We start from the raw sequence: 7,579 nt of genomic DNA on the forward strand, positions 1-7,579 counted from the left end.
CGACATCTTGTTGGATCAAGAAGGCGAGGGACATCACCGAGCTGAAGATGTGTAGAACGCGGAGGTGCCATGCGTTCGTTACTTGATCGGTTGAAGCGCGAAGTTCCACTACATCAACTGCATTGAGAAACACTTCCACTTACGGTCTACGAGGGTACGTAGACACACTCTCCCCCTCGTTGCTATGCATCTCCATGGATAGATCATTGCGTGTGCATAGAAACTTTTTTGTTTTCCATGCAACGATTCCCAACACAACGAAGCAGTACAAATGAAAATCATTGGGGCGGTCACCGAACCCGTACAAATTGCTCGGGGCAATCTCCACAACTTAATTGGAGACCCTGAAGCTTTACACCACAATAATTGAGCTCCATGACACCAACTGTCCAAGGCGCCCAAGCACCCAAGAGGCACAAGATCTAGAGTACCCAAACACCCAAGAGTAATAAGCTTCATTGGTGCGCGTCGGTCCTAAACAAACAGTTTTTTACCCCTTTCTGCAAAGGCATTTGGAATGGTCGGCAAGTGAGTGTGGGCGATAGGGGGGTCATTCCCACACGATCCAGAAACCGTCGGGGATAGGGATCCTTGATGCATGCAGTTGTCCCTATATAACTGTTTCCTATATCTCGAATATCCCAAACGCTTCATCCTTGCTACTCGTTTGTGCTTGCATTGCCATCGCAGTCAGAGTTTTGTTGTTCTGCCTAAAACCAGACAGATTCTAGGCACGGGAGCTTTCCAGGCAGATTCCAAGCACGGGAGATTTACGATGCCTGGCACATCACAAACAGTTCATGATTATAAAGCGTGTACGATAGGTAGACAATCATACACATTTAGTTTTCCCGCACCGTATGTGATAGTGTCTGACATCACACACGCTTTGCGAACGGCAACTATGTGCATGCTTGCACACGTTTCCTCTCTGTGAACCGTCTCGGATAATGGTGTATATCGCAAACGTTTGTGTTTTACCAACCGTGTGTGCCGTAATGACTTGCACAACGTAATTTCTCCCTAATTTAATTGCCGCTATTTAAAATTGTACCTAATTTAAACTTGAAAGTAGGATATAGCTTTATTCATATCCATCAGGTTCAAACAACCAATGCATTATTCGATTCACAGGTACATATGTTTAAGAATTACATAAGCAGCAAATAAAGAATGATGTACCAGGGTTCTATACTTGTACTATTACAGATGCTAAAGAAAGAGGTGACAGACATTCCAATTGCTGAACAAGGTGAAGCGGAATGGCCCTATTGTGCTCTCCTGGATGCAGAAGGCATGCAGGACTCTAGTCCAACCCCTTGTGATGGTCGGCCGCCAATCATGTAGTTTGAGAGGTAATCTTGAGTAAACTGCTTCAGGATCCACTACAAAAGAAAAAAGATTCAGATATTGTCATCTAACACAACTCATTACAGGCAGTAAAAAGAAGGCAACAGGGTTCTTACTACCATCTTGCAGTTCACTGTTGTCTTGCATAAAGTGTAAACAAATAGTTTGATTGACATCTTTTGACCCATTTTAGTAAAAATCTTTATCAGTTTCCTCACTTGATGCTGGTTCATGAATATCTCAGTGCCCCATGCGCAGAAAGGGTCGAAGTGTGGATCTTTGGCAATGATATATGTACCTAAAAGCACCAAGTTAATATTAGAAGCTAAACAACAATTGAAAAATGATGTAGTACAACATTCCATCCATCCCATTATATAAGATTTTAGTACATGTATATCTAGAGATCATCAGAACATTAAGGTAACACTCCTTGTTGCTATGTAGCCTAGGATTGCATATTTAGTCATTCAGTACAATGCATGTTGCTAAACAACAATTGAAAAACAAAAAGGCATGTTAACTGCAATATCCTTGACAGCAACCAAATATCATAATTCATAGTGGTATTGTTGAAACTCTTATTGATGAAATTGAACTGCACGGCAAATAGTTGCACATATAGAGCATCACATTGTGAAGAACTGAAATAAACTAGTCATAAGGACATCTCTAGGCGATCCTTAAAAAGTTAAAGGACGAAAACCCTTAGTGGATATATATATATATATACTCCAGCAATTTTTGGCCTTTTCTAGTCAATCCCGTAAACTTAAGGTTGTAAACTTCAATTTGATCAAGTTCAAAGCAGGTTCAACCGAAAGTAGCATGCATTCAAACATAAATATAGATAGTTTTGCATAAACGAACATAAAACATAAATTTAAACTAAGCTAAACTACTTTTGATCGAAGTAGAGGTTGAGCCAATCCTTCCTTGTCATGTACGGTGTGCCGCGAGCCAGGTCCGGGCCAGTACCGTCGTCGGGGTCGTTGGGAAAGGCACTCCTCCACTCGTCGATGTCGATCTCCTCGTCATGGGGGCCCACCTCGATGCCCTCCGTGCCTCTGCCGCTGCCGCCTTCGACCTCATCATCAGAGGAGAGCACGATAACCTCGCCGCCCTCCGCACCACTGTCCTCACCGCCTTCGACCTCGTCATCGGATAGAGCGTGACAACCTCGCCGCCCTCCGTGCCGGCAAAGATCGCCCGCTTCGCCTCCATGAGCTCCAGGTGCTGCTGGCGGAGCTCTTGCATGTAGGCCTCGTCGGCGGCCTCGGCCTCGAGACGCTCCCATGCCTCGTGGTCCTCCCGCGCAAGTGCCAAGCTCACCACCTTGGCTCCGGCGGAACGAGGTGGACCAGATGTGTGCTGAAGGGGAAATTGAGCCTAGCTGCCACGCCGTGGAAGCGGACCTGCCAGCGGTCGTACTCCATGGCCGCGAGTTCGCTGTGTGGAAGCTACCGAGCCATCGGTGGGTGTGGGTCTCTCGATCTGTAATCTCGGCGACCCACGTCCCCCACTGCCGCTACCGGACCCCGAGATAGGACTTCGTCGGCTGCCGGGTCCGGGGGAGGACAGGGAAGTCCTCGAACCGGCGTAGGGGTGCGGCGGCGGGCAGATTGGGGGACCAGTGACGGCGGATTGGGCCCGTGGAGGACGACGAGGACACACCTTGGCGGCCACCTTGCCGGCGTCGAGCGAAAAGGCCGCGATAAACCTCTTTTTGGCGATTGGCTACTCAAGCTCCCCGGCACACAAGCAGAGGTTGAGGATGGAGGCGCCGGCGATGGCGGCGACCTACCAATGGTTTTGAGGGTTGTGTGTGTCTGTGTGAGCGGAGGTTGTGTTTGAGGAAATACTGCAACAACTGAAAATATTACTAGGTGGGAGTAACAAGGTGGGGCTACTGAAAATTTGGATCAAGGGCGAGCAGATATTTTTGAGATTTCGAGGGATGCAGAGGCGGGAGTAAAATACCGGGGCTACTAAAAATTTGAATCAAGGGACTAAAGTAGAGAGGGATGCAGAGGCGGGAGTTTTGGGGGAGAGAGCTAGGGTGCTTGACACGCCGGCTGTGGACTGTAGCCGACGCACCTTCTCGCGTAAGCCATAGGCGTACTATACACCGACGGTGCTCCAAGATATTTTGTACTACATCTCACACGGTTGGTGAGAATAAACTGTGTGGGTCTACTTGATTTGAATTACAAAATGGGTCACAGCGGCAATGGACGGTGTTTGAATTGCTAGACCTTTTATCTGCAGTGAACATGCAACTGTATGTGTGTCGTAAAAGAATTGGAATTTTTTAGCGTTCGTTTGGACATTTCATACATTAAACTAGTTTTCTAGCCATTTCAGGTGCACAATTCAAAATTAAACTACATGCACATGCTCCGGTGCATACAAATTGGTTGAAAAATCAAATCTGTGTCCTTCAGTTCATGCTTAGGTCCCATGGAAGAAATGGGAATGAATTTTTCGGGGTTTGTTTGGCCTTTTTATACATTAACTGGGGTTTCTAGGCATTTTGTGTGCATAATTCAAATTTGAACTACAAGCACATGCTCCAATGCACTAAAGTTGGTTGAAAAATCACATATGTGTCCTTGGGTGAATTTCTAGGTCCCATGCAAGAGACGGGAATGAATTTCAAACACCAGCGCACTATTGATTCCCGGAAAAACATTGAGATACCTGGTTTTTAAATTCTTGTAAATCCAAAACTCGTCTGAAATTCATGAAACTTGGCATGCTATCATGGAGCGGCATCAACATGCCGTGGTGAAAATTTTGTCACATTTGGGGCAGGTTTGGGTATAAGCTTCTCACAAATCAGAGCTTCTCACAACATGCATGATGGTTTCGATAGGGAACGTACCACCTTTGGGGACGAGACGGTATCAGTTGCCTCTTATTGCTTTCAAAAAATTTCTAGTGTCAACATAGAACAACAGGAGTGTTATGTTCAATCTTGTAATTTTTCGGGGTTCGTTTGGCCCTTTTTATACATTAATTTGGTTTTCTAGGCATTTTGTGTGCATAATTCAAATTTGAACTACAAGCAGATGCTCCAATGCACCAAAGCTGGTTGAAAACTCACATGTGTGTCATTGGGTGAATTTCTAGGTCCCATGCAAGAGATGGGAATGAAATTTAAACACCATGGCACTGTTGATTGCTGGAAAAACATTGAGATGCCTGGTTTTTAAATTCTAGTAAATCAAAAACTCGTTTGAAATTCATGAAACTTGGCATGCTATCATGGAGCGGCATCAACATGTCGTGGTCAAAATTTTGTCCCATTTGGGGCAGGTTCGGGTATAAGCTTCTCACAAACCAGAGCTTCTCACAACAATCATGATGGTTTCGATAGGGAACGTACCACCTTTGGTGACGGGACGATATCCGATGCCTCTTATTGCTTTCAAAAAATTTCTAGTGTCAACATAGAACAACAGGAGTTTTGTGTTCAATCTTGTAGTTTTTCGGGGTTCGTTTGGCCTTTTTATACATTAACTGGGCTTTCTAGGCATTTTATGTGCATAATTCAAATTTTAACTACAAGCACATGCTCCAATGCAATAAAGTTGGTTAAAAAATCACATGTGTGTCCTTGGGTGAGTTTCTCGGTCCCATGCAAGAGATGGGAATGAAATTCAAACACCAGGGCACTGTTGATTGCCGGCAAAACATTGAGATGCCCGGTTTTTAAATTCTAGTGAATCCAAAACTCGTCTGAAATTCATGAAACTTGGCATGCTATCATGGAGCGGCATCAACATGCCACGGTAAAAAAATTGTCCCATTTCGGGCAGCTTCGGGTATAAGCTTCTCACAAATCAGAGCTTTTCATAACAAGCATGATGGTTTCGATAGGGAACGTCCCACCTTTGGGGATGAAACGATATCCATTGCCTATTATTGCTTTCAAATATTCTCTAGTGTCAACATAGAACAACAGGAGTGTTGTGCCAATTTTTGTGATTTTTCGGGGTTCGTTTGGACATTTTTATGCATTAGCTGGGTTTTCTAAGCATTTTATGTGCATAATTAAAATTGTAACTACAAGCACATGCTCCAATGCACTAAGGTTGGTTGAAAATTCTAATATGTGTCCTTGGGTGAATTTCTAGGTCCCATGCAAGAGATGCGAATGAAATTCAAACACCAGGGCACTATTGATTGCCGACAAAACATTGAGATGCCAGGTTTCTATATTCTAGTAAATCCAAAACTCGTCTAAAATTCATGAAACTTGTCATGCTATCATGGAGCGGCATCAACATGCCGTGTTAAATTTTTTATCCCATTTGGGTCAGGTTCGGGTATATGCTTCTCACAAACCACAGCTTCTCACAACAAGCATGATGGTTTCGATAGGGAACGTCCCACCTTTGGGGACGAAACGATATCCATTGCCTCTTATTGCTTCCAAAAAATTTCTCGTGTCAACATAGAACAACAAGAGTGTTGTGTCAATTTTTGGGATTTTTGAGGGTTCGTTTGGACATTTTTATGCATTAGCTGAGTTTTCAATAAATTTATGTGCATAATTCAAATTTGAACTACATGCACATGCTCCATTGCATATACATTGGTTGAAAAATCAAATCTGTGTCCTTGGGTGCATGCTTAGGTCCCATGTAAGAAATGAGAATGAATTTCAAACACTAGGGCACCGTTGATTGCCGGCAAAACATTGAGATGCCTCGTTTTTAAATTCTAGTAAATCCAAAACTCGTCTGAAATTCATGAAACTTGGCATGCTTTCATGGAGAGGCATCAACATGCCGTGGTAAAATTTTTGTCCCGTTTGGGGCAGGTTTGGGTATATGCTTCTCACAAACTAGAGCTTCTCACAACAAGCATCATGGTTTCGGTAGGGAACGTCCCACCTTTGGGGACGAAACGATATCCACTGCCTCTTATTGCTTCCAATTTTTTTCTCATGTCAACATAGAACAACAGGAATGTTGTGTCAATTTTTGTGATTTTTCGGGATTCTTTTGGACATTTTTATGCATTAACTGAGTTTTCAATGCATTTATGTGCATAATTCAAATTTGAACTACATGAACATGATCCAGTGCATATAAATTGGTTGAAAAATCAAATATGCATCCTTGGGTGCATGCTTAGGTCCCATGCAATAAATGGGAATGAATTTCAAACACTGGGGCATCGTTGATTGCCGACAAAACATTGAGATGCCTAGTTTTTAAATTCTAGTAAATCCAAAACTCGTCTGAAATTCATGAAATTTGGCATGCTATCATGGAATGGCGCCCGACATGATGTGGTATTTTTCATGTCCATTTTGAGAGAAGGCACACTCGAATAATGACAGCCAACAAAGGCATTTTGAAAAAATAGCTGCCACTTAATATCTCAAACGTTTGTATAATTCAAAACATGTGCGTTCTGTTAATCATTCATGTGACGCCACGTGTCTTGGTTTTAATGGCTATAGGAGGTGCTGTGCGGACAGCTGCTTGACCATGACTAAACGGGAGGCATGTGAGCGCAGTCCGGTGCACAAGCTGACCGAGAGGCGTGCAAGCTGTCCTCCAATGTGCAGGCTCACCGGGAAGCGTGCGAGCTTTACGCTGCGTAGGCTCACTGGGAAGCGAGCCCTTTGACTTCCATGGCCGCCCGCCTTCCTCTCCATTAATGGCGCCCGAGCTGCTATTTAATACGGGCGGCCTTACTGTTCGCCTCCCATTCCCCTCCACACCGCAGACCTCCACCGCCATTGCGCAAAATTATCATCTGCCACTAGTCTTCAAGTTTGGTGAAGTCGACTCCGAGCCGGAGGAGATAGAAAATAAGGAGGAATGGGGCCTCATGGACATGGCCCAGAATGAGCTGGCCGCGGCGGTTGTTGCCCCCGCTCCCATCCCAGCTCCCATCCACGCGCCCGTGCCAGCGACCATCCCCATAGCATTGACGGGCTGGTGCCGAGCACTGTCGCAGAGCTGGACGCTGCAGGCGTCAGCGAGGTCTCCGCGGACCCACGTGAGCTTGTGTGATGCGAGCGCCAGCGCCCGTGCCCATGCGCGGCCCTCCACCCATCGTGCCACCGGCCTCGCGTGTTTGGCTGCATCCGCCGCGCCCGTGCGCACCCCTCCACCCACCTCGGTGCCGGTCCCCATGCATTTGGCTGCACCCGCCGCGCCCGTGCCCGTGAACGCCTCCCCCCTCAGCGGCATGGGACGCTGCCGTC

This window comes from Triticum dicoccoides, chromosome 2A (genome assembly GCF_002162155.2).
Source record: "Triticum dicoccoides isolate Atlit2015 ecotype Zavitan chromosome 2A, WEW_v2.0, whole genome shotgun sequence".
In the NCBI taxonomy this organism is placed as follows: Eukaryota; Viridiplantae; Streptophyta; class Magnoliopsida; order Poales; family Poaceae; genus Triticum; species Triticum dicoccoides.